The following is an 18120-nucleotide window of genomic DNA, read 5'->3' on the forward strand; positions in this document are numbered from 1 at the left end:
TGTAATTTCCCTCCAGTTTTCAGGAAGATATTAGGAGGAAGCTGGAGGTATAAAAGTCTGTCCCTTCTTTCTCAGAAGTCAAAGTGTTTAAACATTTTGCCTAAAACATAAATGGCAGAGGAAGAACATATAAAATGCACTCATAACCCCTTCCCAAAATTCCTAAGCAATGCAAAGTGCCAAAATCATCTGAATCGTTCTAAAAGATTACTATAGAGATTTAGATATCATTAATTTGTACCAGTCAGGGGACCAACAGGAAACAAGGCATTCTCAAGTAGGGTAATTTGAAAAGAGTTTAATAAAGAGAATTTCTGCAGGTGGTGGTGGGGGGGGAAGGGGTAAAGAGACCACTATGAACAATGCAATAACCAGTAATAGTAAGTAAATTTATCACATCTAGCCTGAATTCATGAGGGGAAAGTGGAGTTATAGGAAGCTGGAAAGTGAGAAAGAGAGCCATGGGGAAAGGGCTATCTTAATAGGAAGCTGTGGCCTTGGGTATAGGAACACAGACAACTCATGAAAACCTTTCTTAGAGGGAGATGAGGGAATAAACACCCCTGACCTTGGCCAACTCAACCTGAAATGAAGTTCTGGAAAGGTTCTTGATATATAGACAATTATACAAATATGTGTGTTTTAATTTCTCAACTTTAGTTCCTTGTGATACCCAGCCATATTTCCTGTCCTTGGGTTATAAAGAGAATTATTTTCTGCTTCAAATCAATTCCCAGTGTGCACTTAAGGTAGTTTGTGTAAACTTTAGTTTGGGTTCCCAACAACAAAATCATCTCTGCCTCAAACATACAGAACATCCATTCTTTTACTGTGCCTCAAACTGTATACCAAATGTATCTCTTGTTAACGTGGAATGGGAACTAAAATGGGACATGAAGCAAATGTTTATCAGTTGAGTTGGTGAAGAATATTGCAAAGTTTACCAGGTGAGTGACAGAAATCAGTAAGGCTGTGTTAAGAATCAGGTGGAGAAGAGCCTAATTCTGCCAAAAAACAAAAGTTTGGGAAGAAGAAGAGTTAAAGGCAATAGCTCAATCTGAAATTAAAGGGTTACCAGAAGCAAATACAGGTGTGAAAGCCTGTAGGATAGAATGGCTGAGAAGTAAACTGGAGTGAGGATGCCCGGGTTTGATTCCTGTGGCTGCTTCTCACTAGGATAATTGCCACTTAACATACCTTTGCTCTAATTTCCTCATTTCTATACACAGGTAATCATAATACCCACCTCTCAGGGTTTCTCTAGTGATTACATTATTCTAATGCGTCTGAAGCATCTTGATCAGTTTCAAACACCAAATACTAGTTATTTTTATCATCATCATTACTATAAATCTAGTATCCATTAGAGGTCATACAACCTGAAAGAAGAAAGGTATGAAGAAAAATACAGGAAAGTTTAGTTTCAAATGATGATTAAATACCATGAATAAGTAAGTAAACATGACACAGGTGTATTTATTACATTAAACAGGATTTGGTGTCTTCCAACATGATGCACTCATTCATTTAATGGACATTGATTGAATGCTAATTCTGTGCCAGGTGTGAATGCCAATTCTGTAGAAAATGATGAAGACATAGTTATGAACAAAACAATTGCCCTCTGAGAATGGAGACTGCATTACAATGACTTCATGGCTTCGGGAAACAGATACAGTAATGAGGACAAAAAGAAGAATGTGACACAAGAGGTCGATAAGACAGGGTGATAATCCATGTTGAGGTATATGAACTGGAAGTAGATTACCATGAAATTTTGAGAGCATCCTAAAGCAATGAACTTGAAACTTCTATGTACTCTAGCTAAGCTGTTTTCTCTATGCAGGTAATACTCCACTTAAAATGATTCCTAAATGGGTGTGCTCGGACTTGTGATATTTCAGTGTGAAATTTACACTACTCAACAGCAAAATGAGAAACAAGTAAGGACAATGTATTGAGGCCTTCACAGAAATAAGTTATGTTAAATATAAAAGAGTGTTCTTTTTTCTAACATGGCTGATGTGTGCTGTTGGTGTTAACATTTTTATCTGTAATGAAATTATAGTAATAGTAGATGGAAGATTTAAAGTTGTTTTTAAAGCTTAGTAGAGGGGCGCCTGGGTGGCGCAGTCGGTTAAGCGTCCGACTTCAGCCAGGTCACGATCTCGCGGTCTGTGAGTTCGAGCCCCGCGTCGGGCTCTGGGCTGATGGCTCAGAGCCTGGAGCCTGTTTCCGATTCTGTGTCTCCCTCTCTCTCTGCCCCTCCTCTGTTCATGCTCTGTCTCTCTCTGTCCCAAAAATAAATAAACGTTGAAAAAAAAAAGTGGGGAGGGGAGGGAAAGCATTCCAGGGAAACGACTGAGATATCTTGGGGAATAAGCCCCCAACGTTGAAAAAAAAATTTAAAAAAATAAATAAAATAAATAAAGCTTAGTAGACACAGTTGACCAAATGTAAATTTGGCAACTCACTTGATCTCCAGACTTCATTTCTCTAAATAGTTTCATTTCTCTGAACCAAACCATTCATGTGAGCCACTAACATAAAGACTGTTAGATCAATAGCCAAAGCAGATACCTATTTATGACTTTTCTCTGAATTAGCCAAGATAGACTTTTGTTTTCTTATTTTTAAAATAAACAAGTTGGAAGATATGCTCCACAAATTTTCTACTTGAACAATATGCCATGTTGAATTTTTAGCATTTCTCCACAGTCCCAAAGTTGTGCTGTTAGGAAAAAAATAAGCGAATGAGGGGACAAACTTCTAGTCAATGATAGAGCTTTAGCAAACCAGAAACTAATGTACACATTTTACTACTAATCACAGATCATCTTATTATTTTTAGCAGTTATTGAAAAATAAACCTGGCAACTCCAAATAATATAAGAGCTAAAAAAATATATTGTTTCTTAAGGAAAATAGTACTGCTCAGTGCTATAAATTATTTTTTTAATAAACCCAATTCATTTCAGAAAATGGGAAACACTCAGAAGTATTGAATTTGTTCTTTGTGTTCTGCCAGAAAAATTCAAACCGTAAATGATAAACTTCAAAGACTAGTGAATTTTAATTTTTAATATAAATGTAAGAAAAACATTCTTCCAGTTTTTCTGCCCTTTCTAGTTCTGCCCTGATCTGAGCCCTTTCTAGTTCACTTCTTGCTGTTTGACCTTTACAGAATTATTTATTACTCCCTGTACTTCCCCAGATACCCCTCTTCCCTCAGCCTTCACCAAGCCTGACAAATGGACAGGCTATTCCATATGGGTTACATAGCACAAGTATCAGTACTACCTAGATCTTCAAAATCCAGAATCTAGATGAAAATAGTGGGCTAAAGAGAGTGTACAATGCTGCAATTATGGTACAGGAAGAGGAAGATATTCGAGATTATAATTTGACAGAAGAATAGAAGACAATCAAGGCCAAGTATCTTCCAGTCATTGGGAAGTACAAGTGTATGGATCCTACAGCAGATGTCCCATTACATGCATTCAGAGATACTCTGGAGGAAGCATTTGAGCAATGTGCAATGGCCATGTTTGGTTACATAACAGATACTGGGACTGTGGAGCCTGTCCAAACTCTAGAAAGAGAAAACCAAGGAGATGACTTACAGTCTCTTCTGATTCACTTTTTGGATGAGTGGCTTTAGGTGCTGATGAATTCTTCATACCCTGGGAAGTGAAGGCACTTCATACGATCAAAGAAATTTCAGATTACAGTCAATTGGGTGAGGAGAAGAATTTTCATTGTTCACGTAGCCTCAGGGAACTGAAATCAAAGCAATAACCTACTTGGCGATGCAAGTCTATAATGAAGGGAAGCCAGAAGTCTTCGTGATCATTGACATTTAAGATACCAAAAAGACAACAGCAAAACCCCCCTCCTATGAAGAACTGTTTTTTTCCCCCTCTTCTTTTTAAAAAAGATACCATGATACTATGATCTGTTGATATATGGAGATTTTTCAGAACAGAACTTTTTATTTATTTATTTTTATTTTTATTTATTTATTTATTTTATTTATTTATTTATTTATTTTTGGGACAGAGAGAGACAGAGCATGAACGGGGGAGGGGCAGAGAGAGAGGGAGACACAGAATTGGAAACAGGCTCCAGGCTCCGAGCCATCAGCCCAGAGCCTGATGCGGGGCTCGAACTCAAGGACCGCGAGATCGTGACCTGGCTGAAGTCGGATGCCTAACCGAGTGCGCCACCCAGGCGCCCCTTATTTATTTTTTTTAACGTGTATTTATTTTTGAGATAGAGAGAGACAGAGCATGAACGGGGGAGGGTCAGAGAGAGGGAGACACAGAATCTGAAACAGGCTCCAGGCTCTGTGCTGTCAGCACAGAGCCCGATGCGGGGCTTGAACTCACGGACCGCGAGATAATGACCTGAGCCCAAGTCGGCCGCTTAACCCGACTGAGCCACCCAGGCGCCCCCTTTTTTTATTTATTTTTTTAACGTTTATTTATTTTTGAGACAGAGAGAGACAGCAGAACAGAACTTTTAACTTAAAGTGTGACTTTCAGAAATGGAACATTAAGGGGCAGCCTTGGTTCACGTTACCCAAATATTCCAACTTTAAGGAATTCTTCAGATGGCAAGTATGGGATCTCATCTCTTAGTTCCCTGCTAAAGAAGCAGGTGCCTCTACCTTTCCAATGGAACATAAACCACCCTGACTGGTCCTCAAAGGGATCAATGATGTAAGCAGCAGCCTGAGATACTCAACCTTGCATAATTGAATCCATTTTGAAAAAAAAAAAATAATAACAATTTGAGAAATCCTACAACCAGGACTTTGATTTTTTTCCAAATTGGTTAGCACATATATTTTCTATATGTACATTAAGAGAGGTTGTGTTTTAGATTCCTGTTGGACAAAGCCATCCTGAATTCTGCCTGGTTTTCTTAGAAGAAATAATTATAGTTGAACAGTTGGAAGACTTCTCTAGAAAGAGTCTTGAGTTTCTGTCTCTCTCTCAGGAGTTTTTAAAGCACTAATATACAGACACTGTCCTATTTTCCCATGAGAAAAATTCAGTACCCTTACAAATGGGCCCTTCCTTCTAACATGTGATTTTATATTAAAGCCACTATATTTATATACTTAGAAAAGGAAATAACTGTTTTACATTTCTTTGTTTTTTTTTTTTTTTTTGGTTTGTTTGTTTTTTTTTAGTTACCTAATTTCTTCATCGCTGGAAAACCATGTTAAAAATGACTTGAGTGTTTTCAAAGTAAAAAAACAAACAAACAAAAATGATGGGCTCTAACTTTTACAAAAAATACTTACAGGCAAATTGTGACTTATTTTAAGCATTATTTAAAATAAGTGACTTATTTTAAGCTCAGGATAAGCATCAGAAAATCACAAAGCAAACATACAATGTGTTATGCTTCAATAATGTCAATACTTGTGAACCCGCTTTATGCGTTATGATATCCTATACAGGATCCCCCAGTGATTCTTCATAGCTTTTATGAAACATTTTATATTCTTAGTTAAAAAATCACTTCCCTCAAAATTTGGACCTGCCTACCTCTTTTTTGCATTTGCCTCTGTAACCTCGTAAACCTCATTTGGAAATCTCTGCCTTTGCGTTTGTTGAGTAAATCATTTCAAAGCTGCTTCTGGTAAGGGTGGATGAGATAACACAAGGAGCATGTTTACATAACATGTAGTCATTTTTCACCATTTTTTTTTAAACTGTAAACTGAATTGGCTCTTTTTACTTTATAATTACTTTCCCTGTTTGTTGGCGTTGGTACCTTTTATTTTTATGCTCAAAATATTTGCTGATCTACGGCTGTCAGCTCATATTGGAGAATGAAACCCTTCAGACGCTAACTGGAAGCCAGTATGTAAGGGCGGGGCTTAGCCACTGGTAAACTTGACCATAGAGTAATCACACATCAGAGTGGCTTATCTTTTAGATACCCAGGGGTTTACCTGTCAGGGTCAGGTAAACCATGTTGATGGAGAAGGGTATCTCATGGGATGCTTAAGTCCAGGTATGGCTTCTCTTGTTTTCCAAAGTGAATTCCAAACTGCAAAGAAATTTTAATGCTTCTGACTCTCTTTTTACTGTTGCTTTCTCCCTCCCCTCTTCTGATGTTTTTGTTTTTGTTTTTTTTTGTTGTTGTTGTTGTTGTTGTTTCTGATTCATGCACAACCAGTAAATTATTCCCCATTGGTGGGTGGTAACAATAATTGAAAATTCAGTTTTATTGTCTGGTGTTCTTGGTTGATGGAGGATAGAAATCTGGTCTCCACTAGGTGGGACATGATGGAGACTCCAGTTTGTTAGTCATTTTCATTTATATGTCTATTTGCAAGCTCAGATAAATGAATAATTTCATGCCTTCTAGTGAAGGAATGTGAGAGTTTTTGTTTGTTTACTTGTGACCCGAGGTTGAAGTTACAGAATTGCAGCTGTAAGCTCTATATGTGTATTTATACACTTGAGTCTGTGTCTATAATCAAGAAGAACATTGACTTTCGTTGTGTGAGTAGGAAATGTCTTCCTACCCCCCAAAATCATGAACAAATTATTATAAAAGGGATGTACATGACTATGTGACAGGCAAATGCACAGATAAATTAAAGAGTTAATTTTATTCACTCTATTGCAATAGGGAGAGAAGAATGAGGAAAATCTCAAAGAAAAGGATGAGTCTGGGGTTTTACAGAGGCAAGTAAACAAAGGAGTCATAAGTATTATGAGAGTTGTGAGCAAGGGGGAAAAGTGTCTTATCTCTAAATATGTGAAAGCAGGATGGTCCTTTGTGATTAGCCTCCTCTCAGAACACACAGAGTGGGGAGGGGTGGTTCTTGTATTGTTGTTTTCCAGGAAGATGGTGCTCAGATAAAATTCAACATTGACAGTTACATGTATTCAGTTAATCTCTTAACATGTTTTTGTGTGACAATTCTCATTTACCTACTTTCCATGTTTTTCTCTGTACAGTAGAAGTTAGGATATTTTGATTAGAAGTTATAAATAGTATTGTTCATGAAGTTTATATGAGGAACAACACTGACGTGTATACGTTCTTTTTTCAAGGAGAAATAGAATACTTTTACCTTAAAGCTTCAGTTTTTTCTAAAATATGAAAGCATATAGAGCAATTAACATACAAAGAAAGGCAAAACTATTCTATCACACCTGAATCTGAGTAGAAGCAATGATATAGATAAATGCTTTTACAAAGTTTGCTCAGTTCCAACGAGCTTCCTCTTTTGTTTTATTGGTTAATGCCTTCCTCTCCATTAGGAAAGATTATTCTTTACCTTCTATATAATGTGCCTAGATAACAAAGATTCATTTTCTTACCAGAATTATTTTTAATCATTTCAAAGAGATAACACCCCTATCTCCCTATTTCTGTGAGAGGTAGGAGCTTAATTGTGGTGGGGTGCCTTGCTCCAAGTTATAAAACTACTTTCTGTGATAAAGATGTGAGAAGTTTATTTTTACTTTGAAAAAAAAACTAATTAGCAAACAGAGATGGTTTATGACATCCCCCCAATCTTGTCCAGTACTTTTCTTCTAGTTCACCCCAGCCCTTAAAAATCCTACAGCCCTCTGCTTCAGTGTAATTGAATTGACTTAGTTCTGGTCTCTCCCCCTATTGCAAAAGTCTCATTTTCTCCCTTATAATAATCTTTTTGAATAAAAATCTTTCCTTACTAAGTCCAGATTGGTTTTTGATTTGACATAATTACGTTTGTGTAAGAACAATGATTTTCTCTTTAAAAAATATTTAAACACCTTAAACATCACAATGTGGAGCCCCCCCCCCCACACACACACATACCCCAAGGGAAAAAATAATCTTTTAATTTAAAAAGTAAGGGACAGAATTGGCTGCTGGCATTCTAGGAGCAGGGAGGAAGATTAGAATTAGAATTCTGATTTACCACATAAAGATTACCATGTAACATGCCTTCTTTTTATTTATTTTTTATAATTTATCCTTGCTCTGTGCTTCATTCTGCATCTGTAAATCCAAAGATTTTTTTTGTTCAATTTCTCCATGTATAAAACTCCCATTTTGAGCAGGTGGGGGTCATCTGCCTCTAGAGATAAAGAGGGGCACTGAAGAAGAGCCGGAGGGGGTTAGCTCTTCTAAATAAAGATTTTAATCAATTATATTTCTTATATATCAGTCATTTACATACATTTATGCTTTCCAGACTGGGTTATAAATTCATGTTCTAAAAATATCATATTTTCCACTGATAGGAGTAGTACAATATTTATAGGCATATTTGTTTGTTGAGCAAATATGTAATAAGCATACAGTCACCATATTTGTTTATAACTATAAATTGCAAATGTCCCTAAGAGTTTGTTCTCTTCTTTTATACACAGTAAAATATTTTGAGTTTTTAAAATTATTTTATATGATAATGATGATGATGATGATTTTAAGGACAGGCATCGTCATTCAAGTATTGTTATAATTGCATTTGTGAAGCTCTGCATTTCTGCGGTGGCAAACCAGACTGAGTTCCCCCAAAATTAAAAAAAAAAGTCATTACTAGTATGAAATTTTGAAGTGTGAGAAGAAAGGGATTTTTAATGTGAGCCCTCGACATGTTCCACAAAGGGCTTCCCTGAATCTAAAAGGAGAAATGACTCAGGAATCCCTCTATTTAGGAGTAGAGGGGAAATGTGTTGTAATTTTAGCAGTGCCAAGGAGTGGTACAGATGGGACGCCGAGATAGCCAGGCAGATGGTGCCAAAGCAAGAACGGCAGCTGCTGGTGCGTGAGAGCAGAGCAGATGGTGCAATGACACGGGCCACGGCAGCTATCAGCAGCGAGAAGTCCAAGTTCACATTCGAAGATTCTGCAACAGCTGTCCTGCACCTAGCACAATATGAAGTCATTCATTTCAATGATCATTTGTTAGTGTGCACTGGTATAGAGTGTTAGGTAAAGACCACTAATGATCATCGATCAGAGGAGATACTTCTATAAGAATAGTCATTGATTTCATATTTTCAGTAAGCTGAGTAAGAATGCAACATTTATTCATTGCATGTCTCCTTGCAGGGATGAGAAGACCTAATATCTGCATGCACTAGGCATCACTGTTGATGTTTTTCAAGCACTACCAAGACATATAATTTCTTAATTCTTAAAGCTAGTTTTCCTTGAGGTATGAAAACACTCAGATGTATAAGAGACACACAGGATATTGGCTTAAAAATGCAAATTCCTGTGTTCTTTCCTGAAGCATTTACATTAGAAATTCTAGGAGTGAAGGTATAAATCGGTCAATAGCAAGCTTCTCCAGGGTTTTTTCTTCCTACCAAGTTTAGGGTCCCCATTTTAAGGATATTTGAGGGAAAATTAAAAACAACAAAAATCTGTGTGAAACATAGTATAGCTGCAAATTCAAGAAATATATTTGTCATCTGCATATTGGAAGAAGATAGGATCGTTTTGACACAGTGTATGGCTAGATCCAGGAACTCCAATGCGTTTTCTCCTTCCCTTTCTCCATTTCTCAGGCCAGCTTGTCTCCTTTGGGCCTCTCTTTCTGGAAAATCAGAAGGTTTACCTTCCAAACAACTTCTTTGCTTGTGACTGAAAATGACTGTGTTCTTAATGGGGTCATATTTTCATTCTGGAAAAGAATCATCCCCAGCTCTGCGGTAGGGATGTTTTCATCAGCTCCCCAAGTGTAAGGACTGGGGAGATAAGTGCTTTTGGTCATTTGAGAAACTGAATATAGTTTAGTTAAACTCTCACTATACACAAGATGGGGATGGGCCTGAAAAATCAACAGAGGGCAGATCAAAATAATCATATACTAAAAAGTTTGAATCTTATTATTGAGTAAATGAAAAACATTGAAAGACTTAGGCAATTGGCAGCTATAGATAATCATTTTAGAAAGATCACCTTTATGGGGCGCCTGGGTGGCGCAGTCGGTTAAGCGTCCGACTTCAGCCAGGTCACGATCTCGCGGTCTGTGAGTTCGAGCCCCGCGTCGGGCTCTGGGCTGATGGCTCAGAGCCTGGAGCCTGTTTCCGATTCTGTGTCTCCCTCTCTCTCTGCCCCTCCCCCGTTCATGCTCTGTCTCTCTCTGTCCCAAAAATAAATAAAAAACATTGAAAAAAAAAAGAAAAAAAAAAGAAAGAAAAAAGAAAGATCACCTTTATCATTCATTCCATGTATTCTTAGGTATAAATATTGTTCAAAGACTCCCTGAAATACTAACAGAGGGATCTTGACAATGGATCTCCTCTCACGTGTCCATCTTCCTACCTCAAGATGTACTTCTTTTAAAATTGACGAAAGGATAAAAACCAAATATTTTTAAAAGAATTTACTGAGAGACCCAGAACTTATAATTCTGAAATGTTTTATTCCTAGGACAAGAGTAGTAAAGTGTAGGGGCGCCTGGGTGGCGCAGTCGGTTAAGCGTCCGACTTCAGCCAGGTCACGAGATCAGCCAGGTCACGATCTCGCAGTCCGTGAGTTCGAGCCCCGCGTCAGGCTCTGGGCTGATGGCTCAGAGCCTGGAGCCTGTTTCCGATTCTGTGTCTCCCTCTCTCTCTCACCCTCCCCTGTTCATGCTCTGTCTCTCTCTGTCCCAAAAATAAATAAACGTTGAAAAAAAAAATTAAAAAAAAAAGAGTAGTAAAGTGTATTGTCCACATTAAAAAAAATGAAAGAAAGAAAGAAAGAAAAGAAAAGAAAAAAGAAAAAGAACCAAAGAAAGAATGCTATTCATGTAAGGAATTGATATCTTTGTGCCATGCTTGCGAACTTGATTGTATCTGATTCTCTGTGATATGAAAATACCCCATCTAAAAATTGATTTTGTCTATGTCCTGACCTAAGCATTAAAAAAAGTTAAATATTAAAAGTTGTCAAACAGCTTGTGGATTTGTGACGATATAAGAAAAATACTTCTCCATTATTAAGTGCTTACAACATGTTAAGAATTTAACATATAATGTCACTGGATTCTCCTTGTAATTCTACAAGGAAATACTATAATTATTTCCATTTTTCAGATGAAGGAATTGAGAATCTAAGATATTAAATAGCCTAGCCAAGATCATGTAAGAAGTAAGTGGCTAAGAAAAGACTTGAACATTTCTCTGTCAAGAGATGATATTCTTAATCAGTATGCCCATCATGGCAGTGGCAACAGATTTTATCCTCAATTTTCTAATTTTTGAAATGGATATAACACTACCCATTGTGTTATACCTGAGAGTATTAAATGAAACACACATGCACATAAATGACTAAGGCAATAATTTAGGCTTATCATCTGCAACGTGTTAACTCTTGAATCACTGTGGCTTTGGAAGAAACAGTTGGAGCATTGTTTACCAGTATGTTTATATTCTTAGGGTAGGAAGTAACTCAGGGGCACCTCGGTGGCTTTCTGCTCAGTATATGATCTCACAGTTGGAGAGTTTGACCCCCCGGGATAGCTGTCAGCACAGAGCCTGTGTGAAATTCTCTCTCTCCCTCTCTCTCTGCACCGCCCCCCCATACTCTCTCACTCTCTCTCAAAATAAATAAATAAACTTAAGAAAAAAAGAAGTAATTCATTTCACCTTTGCTCACAGTTTAATGGCAGGAGAGGTACAAAGGCTGAGAAGTATGGGAAGTAGATGGACCATTTGGTGAGCACCACTGTCAATGAAATGCAGCCAAAAAAATCATGTTTTGATTTCAAGAAAGGATTGTCATGATACACATCTTAATTCTGCCTCAACAGTCATACAATTGCAGGGAGTATTTAAATGGAAGTGAAAATTTTAACCTAATCTTCTGACACTTTAAACTGTACAATTCCATCGTTTATAATGTATTTCAGTTTTTTTAGGTATTCTCACTTTCTAAATGGTCTTCCAATCACAGATGTTTTAAAGAATTTATATATCTTTATTTTTATAGATAATTTTAAATTACTCTGTTTTTCACATAACATAGTGAGATTTTATATTCCTGGTTTTAAAACATGAGCTATTGAACCAGTCAAGATGGGAGATATGTCTGCCTCCTTAATCTCTATGAACAAGGTTTTAGTCATATCATGACTCATAATTAGCAAAATGCCAGCAGACCTTCCCCCCCTTTTCTCATGCAGGGTCTAAATGAAGAATATCAAAGAGTCACTTTTTATTTATAACATCAATTATAAACACTCTACATAACACACAATCATTCATGAGAATGTTTTCCTTGCCTCTTGCTTATAATTCTGAGCTCTTATGATTTCAAGAGCACGTTATAAAACTATGGTTAACATTTTGCAAACATATAATGAATTTCACTAAGAGCTTATTTTGCCCACAAATTTTCTTGCTTCATAACTTTCTATCAGTACATGATAACCATAACTAAGGAAATAATTAATTTTCATTCTAGGAATTCCTATAGGAATAACTTATTTTTCTGGCAGTGTTCATGAATACTTGCAGATATGCCAAAAATAAATCATGAGAGAGTGCTGTTTGTCAGGATATTAGCCCCAGAATGGGTTATTGTCAGCATCTAGCAGATGTGAGGTGATGATGACACAGTGGCAGGTCATATTCCCAACTAGACTTGCCAGTCCTTTGAGTAATAGAAGCCAAGGCATGTTAACCTTGACTTAGGCTAAAATATTCCCCTAAAATTTCTTTTCCTCACTAACCCATAAGGAATCAAGGCTTCTTAGGCCAATGAATATATCTAATCCTAAAGATAAATACAGAGGATGTATAGACAAAGAGGAACCATCTGACTTGATGAAGGTGAAGTTTATTCTAAACAGAAGAATCTTAAACTTTTAATTGTATTTGGTCCCTTTACATCTAGTGGATCTGTGCCATTATCATAATGAGTTAACTTAGAATTTGTTTCTACTTATTTTCCACTTACAGACATATAGGCATGGTTATAAGAAGCTCACTTATTTTAGGGGAACTCATTCTAAAATTATTTTCCTAAAATATGAGATTTTTCTACCTTAGCAAAATGGATTCAATTCACCATGTAAAGACATCCATTAATTTGCTATAGATACTTGCTTTTTAATAAAGTAAAAGAATTGAAACTAATCTACTCATATTTAATGAGTAGACAGTCCAAAAATGACATTGCAGATTTATTTTTAGGAAAGCCCTAAGAAAAAATTATGTGACATCTGTTCTTGTTGTAATCAAATAAACTTTCCGTATCTATTCAGAAGGATTTCCTTAGTTACCAACTTTCTAATGTGTTTTTTATTCTTCATTATAGGTAACTCAAAAAGTATGTTTACCATGTCTGAACTTAGGTGGTAAGATGAAGACCCACTATTTTATATTTTTATATTTTTATATATTTATATTTTTTATATTTATATTTTATATTATATATATATATATATATATATATATATATATATATTTTATATTTAAGACCCTACAATGTAAAGGGTTTACTCTTTAGTCTTGGACATGTAAGAGCTTTGCAAAATGTTTTGTGAGCAAAATATATATTCAAAGTATCTCAGTGTCTGAACTTTGAATGAAGGGATAACGAAATAGCATATATTGTTAGAGTAATTTTTCAGATAATGATAATGAATTTGATATAGTCTATCATTTTGTATCTTTACTGCCAAATGCTCAGCTAGTCTTTTTGTCTCTAACTCTAACAACACCCCTATATGTACTTACCCAAAGACATATAGCTAGAGATTCTTGAGGTAGGATGCTAATCCAGCATCTTTCTGGGGCATGACATCGGTCTTATCTTATGGACATTTTTCTCAATATTAGGTTTTTTAGTCTAGATACCAATATTTTGATTCAAGTCAAAGAGCTAGATTTTCAGTTAATAAAATAAGGATTGACACAGAAATCAAAACATGTAATATTGGAAATGCATGATTAATTTCATTCATTGGAAAATGTTGAATTTCTTTCACCTAATGAGATTTATTCTCTAATTTTAAAGAAAGTTTATTAAGCACCTTAATACTTAAAATATTTAATCTCTAAGTAGTGACATTGTTTATTCACAGTGCCCAAATTGACTATGGGAGCATCAACTTTGTACATCATTTTGTGCATCAAATTTCACATAACGCCTCCATTATTTTTTATTTGGGTTTTACTATTAGTGTGTTCATCAGATCACATTATTTCCCAAAACAGTTATTGAAATTTGGTTACCCCAGTGACACATTTGAATGTGATTTTAACTCTTCCTTCAGCATAGCAACTAAAAGGGAAAGAAATGGCAGGATAATGAATTAATAGCAGTTTGGAGATACAAAGTATTTAGGAGTGCTTCTTGAGAAAGATAAATGTTTATAAAAAGATATATGCTTGCAATTCATTGGGAATGAATTCAGTCTCAGTCCTCCCCACTCCCTTAAAACATCTCCACAAAGTAGTATAGCCTTCAGTAGCCAATAAAATGCTTTGAGCAACTCAATGGTCTCTTTTAATTCTAACCATCCACATTTACCTTTCAGCTTAGGGTGGAAACCAGCCTTACTGATATGTAAAGTTTGGGATAATGAAAGCAAGGAGGTTAAACTAAATGTAGATGTGTAAACCTTGGTATTTTAAAGAAAAGAACAAACCTCTAAGAAAGACATGGCTAGAAGTCTCAACCAACCCCTTTACAAAAATGTGTTTCATTTTCAAATAAACTTATAATGAAAAAGATACAATTTGGAGCAACTAGGAGAAATATTGACAAAAAAAAAAATCCCTGTCAGGGGGAGCCTGGCTGGCTCAGTTGGTATAGTAAGCTACTCTTGATCTCGGATTTGTGAGTTCAAGCCCCACATTGAGCTTAGAGCTTACTTGGGGAAAAAAATCTTTATTAGTGTCAATCTTGGGAGGACACTGCCTTACACAAATGTGGAGTGATGGAGGATACTATGTGATCAATTTTTTTTTAAAGTGTATATCTTTAAGTTGTATACCTATTTCAAAGATGTTATTAAGGATAGAGCACAGAAATTTAAAGAGAGACAAAACGGGAGAAGTGAGGACCCGGTGGTTGATTGTACTAAAATAAAATGCTGAGAGTCCCAACAATGGAATATTGCAGAATCGTAGTCAGTTAAATTCCACAAGAATTTACTGAATGTTAGACAATGTCTTATCACTATGTATATATATGCGCATGTGTGTATATATATATATATATATATATGCACACACACATATACATAAACAACCTGTTTCTTATGTTCATTATGAGTAAGAAAATTGTTATTGTTATTTTTAATTTTTTTTAAATTTTATTTTAGAGGGAGAGAGAGAGAGCATGAGTAGAGGAGAGAGACAGGAGAGAGAGAGAGAGAGAGAGAGAGAGAGAGAGAGAATCTCAAGCAGGCTCTACACTCAGCACTGAGCACAATGTGGGGAATCATGACCTGAGCCAAAATCAAGAGTTGGATGCTCAGCCGACTGAGCCACTTAGACACCTCAGAAAATTATTTTTTAAATATCAGATATAATGTAATTATTTTCATGGCTTTCTTGTTTACTAAAGCTATATATTTTTTCCTTACATTTTTAAATTCTTTGTTCTTTACATTTGTCATCCCATTTAGATCATACTATAAGAATTAATCTTCATTATTTAATTTAATAAATCTTGATAGAGTGCTACTCATTGAGTTGATATACCAGGTTCAGGTTCTCTAGGGATAGAGTATCCCTCAAAGAAGAAGATTCTGTGTAAATAAAAAGAACAGGTGATTACTATCGTAAAAAATGTGACTTATTTTGTGTTCCACATAGAACTTAGCTATGTGCTTTATAGGGTAGATGCCCCCAAATATATTGGCTGAGTAAATGGATGGTTCAAATTTATTACTTTAACACATTGCCATATTTTCATTGGAAAACTAGCATAAAAAATTTTAAGTATGGGCACAATGAAAATTGACGAGTTAGTATTGCCAGCATTGATTGATAAGATTAGTATGTAAATTCTTATAAGAAATCAATTATTTCCAATGGAAGAAAACTTCATTCTACCTGTTTTTTTTAAGTTTATTTATTTATTTTGAGAGAGACAGAGATAACATGAGCAGGGGAGGGGCAGAGAGAGAGAGGGAGAGAGAGAGAATCCCAAGCAGACTCAATGCTGTCACTACAGAGCCCCACACAGGACTTGAACCCACAAAACTGTGAGACCATGATCTGAGCCTGAATCAAAAGTTGGATGCTAAACCGACTGAGCCATCCAGATGCCCCTTATCCTACCTATTTCTGAAGAGCATACATATTTCCTCATTTGACTTATGCAATTACAAATTTTTTTAATGTTTATTTGTTTTTGAGAGAGAGAGAGAGAGAGAGAGAGAGAGAGAGCAAGGGAGGGGCAAAGAGAGAGGGAGACACAGAATCTGAAGCAGGCTCCAGGCTCTGAGCTGTCAGCATAGAGCCCAACGCAGGGCTTGAACTCATGGACCAAGAGATCATAACCTGAGGCAAAGTCAGATGCTTAACTGACTGAGCCACACAAGCGCCCCTGACTTCTGAAATTTTAAATTGTTTAATCAGTAAGAAATTTGATTTATGTTATGCTTATTCTGAATATTCATATTACCAGTTTAAGCTTTTTTTTACTGAAGCAATAAAGTGATTTAATGTGATATTAGATTTTTAAAACAACCTTTTGTGTCAAATACTAATACTAATACTAATTGATGATACTTAAAGATATTTAAGGGAGTAAGATATTTTATAGAGTAAGATATTTTACAAGATAAAGTCAATGGTACTTTATTGACAGCATCTGAGCATGCCTTTTGTTGAAGACTTATACATGCCAGGATTACATACTCAAGTCTCAGAATCTCTTAAATCATCTATTGATTTATCAATTGATAGATTTATAGATCCCAATAAGTATGTTTTGACATTTTAAATTTTGTATCCATGGGCTAAATATATTAAAACTGTAAAATATTGTATATATAAATCTTAAAAATGATCTCCTAGGTCTCTCCACACTTGGATCTAGAACCTCATGCTCAAATAAGTATCCTGCTTTTATTTGAGACTTAATATATTCTGTATTTCTTCTCATATTTGGATTTTGTTGCAGACTTAATTTATTTTAAAAGTGTCTAAGGTTATATATATATGTATATATATATATATATATATATATATATATATATATAACCTTATATATATATATAAGATATATACATATATATATAACCTTATATATATATAAGATTATACATATATATATCATATATATATATGACATATATATGAGGGAGAGAGAGAGAGAGAGTTTATTTATTTTGAGAGAGTAAGAGAGTGAGAGTATGGGAGAGACAGAGAGAGAGGCAGAGAGAGAATCCCAAACAGCCTTGATTTGTGGGGCCTGAATTCATGAACCACCACAAGCTCAGGACCTGAGCTGAAATCAAGAGTAGGACGCTTACCCAACTGAGCCACCTAGGCACCTCAAAAATATATTTTAAAAATGCCTTTGGGAGGTCTTCTGATAAACATGTTAGAGATAGTATGCACTGAATCCCCATACTAAAAACACACATAAAGATGAAATATTTTAAAAGACCTACTTGTGCACAAAAGCAGATTAACTTTATTTGAGCGGCAGAAATGTAATGAAAAAAATAGCAACTCAAAGAGGCAGGCTTACAGGACATCATAAATAATCTGCAGCATCTTTGTGTTCAACTCCCACAAGAAGCAACTCGAACAATCTTCCACCCACTGTGAAGGAACAGAGCAGGAGTTTGCAAATGGAGGCTGGAAATAGCTTTGACTCTGGTTAGGATGGGTAGCCTATGACAAGCAATATTTCTGGAGTGTCAAGGAAGGGCTGTTACGATCCCTCAATCAAAAAGTGGGCCAAATGACATACTAACCCTGGAAATGGATTGGTTGTATTTCCAGAAGACAACAACACACAATCAGAAATATAAAAGCTGGTTTTCATATGAGAACTCTGGGGTCCTGGGAAAACAAGTGCAGAGCAAACAAACATGGAGGAGTAAGTGTGGAGAGAAAACAACCAGCCAGCCAAGAAATTTCTTCCCAAAATATGGTTGTCATAAGAAAAATTAATTTAATGGAAAAG

The 18120-nt window shown here is 35.8% G+C and overlaps 1 pseudogene; it reads left to right on the top strand.

Annotated features, from left to right (window-relative positions):
- The first annotated feature begins 3002 nt into the window (after positions 1–3002).
- LOC101094348 lies at positions 3003–3863 on the top strand (annotated as a pseudogene).
- The last annotated feature ends 14257 nt before the right edge of the window (positions 3864–18120 follow it).

This window comes from Felis catus, chromosome B2 (assembly GCF_018350175.1).
Source record: "Felis catus isolate Fca126 chromosome B2, F.catus_Fca126_mat1.0, whole genome shotgun sequence".
Lineage (NCBI taxonomy): Eukaryota > Metazoa > Chordata > Mammalia > Carnivora > Felidae > Felis > Felis catus.